The sequence below is a fragment of the Aplysia californica genome, unplaced genomic scaffold, assembly GCF_000002075.1.
Source record: "Aplysia californica isolate F4 #8 unplaced genomic scaffold, AplCal3.0 scaffold00196, whole genome shotgun sequence".
Classification (NCBI taxonomy): domain Eukaryota; kingdom Metazoa; phylum Mollusca; class Gastropoda; order Aplysiida; family Aplysiidae; genus Aplysia; species Aplysia californica.
In genome coordinates, this window is record NW_004797466.1 from 692,540 (window position 1) to 693,844 (window position 1,305).

At 42.1% G+C, this 1,305-nt stretch overlaps 1 protein-coding gene across 1 annotated transcript in view; it reads right to left on the minus strand.

The window, feature by feature from the left end:
* Positions 1–1,305, minus strand: part of LOC101849929 (coiled-coil and C2 domain-containing protein 2A) — a gene marked incomplete at its 5' end in the record, with an annotated part of 66,638 nt that overhangs the window by 64,584 nt on the left and 749 nt on the right.

Consider the following 1,305-nt stretch of genomic DNA (forward strand, 5'->3'; position numbering starts at 1 on the left):
CCATCCACGTCCGTCCGTCCGCCTGCTCGAATGCACAGAATCTCTCCGTCCGTCCGCTCGCTAAACGAACTGTTGTCTCTGTCCCAAGCATAGCAAGTAGCGAACTACTCTTCACAAGCAGACGGCTCGTGACCCATCCGCTCGTTTGCGGGTAGTGCCAGCGAGTAATTCATTACTCGCGGACGCTGATTCAGCGAGCCCGACCCAACTCTAATCACAGCCTAAACTTAAACATGGACAGAACAAAACTATGTTTTTAATTTATAATTAAAACATGGGAAGGGGCTCTACAGAACTAGATCTAGTCACTCTCGATTTTCTGGCCTCTGGCATCATCAGCAGTATCTCCTCTGGCGCCCATGCCGGCATTTGGGAGATCTAGAAGAGTACTAGATTCTAGATCAAGAGTTTAACTCTACAGAATCTAGATCTAGACTAGATTCTAGACCTACTTAAATTATACTATAATTTATAGTCTACCAAGTTACTAGATTTTCAGCTAGATCTATGCAAAGTAGAATCTAGGGTGATCTTGTGGTTCCGTTCGTTAAAGTCCACGATCCATTTGTTTACATCCAGAGAAGAAATCCAGAAGTCTTGATGACCAAATAGGCAACACAAAGAACAGGGATGCAACCTAACTGCAAAACATCAAATTATGGTAAATTCAGGGGGGAAGGGGGGCATGCCCCCCGTAACCACCCCCCCCTCTCGATATTTTTTATTAGGTATTATTAGGTCAGGGGGGCAAGCCCCCTGAATGAAACCCCCCCTACTCTTCACTTTAACGAATGAAACTACAAAATCAGCCAATCTAGATCTAGACCTCGTAACCATCATACTAAAGACTAAAGGCCCTCTCCAAAAATTATCGGGTATTTTTTTACTAATTTTAATACTAATACACCCGTCTCATGTACCCGTTTGATATACTTTTATTCTAGTAGTATTTTGCATGCTGAACACGAATATATTATATATGGCCTTCATTTTTGCTGCAAATCAATAGTTTAGTTATTGAGTTATTGATGTTTGAAAATAGTTTTTTAATAGTAAATTTAACTATAAATGGGGGGTTTCAGGGTGGCATGCCCCCCTGACCTAAAAGGAAACTGGGGGGATTCAGGGGGGCACCCCCTGAATTTCACAATGATTTGATGTTTTGGCAATTAGGATTTCTTTTTCGGTAGTGTCAATTGCCACCGAGTGACGACTTGAAAACAATTGATGGTGATCTTGTAGTTCCGTTCGTTAAAGTCCACGATCCATCTGTTTACATCCAGAGAAGAAATCCAGAAGTCTTGA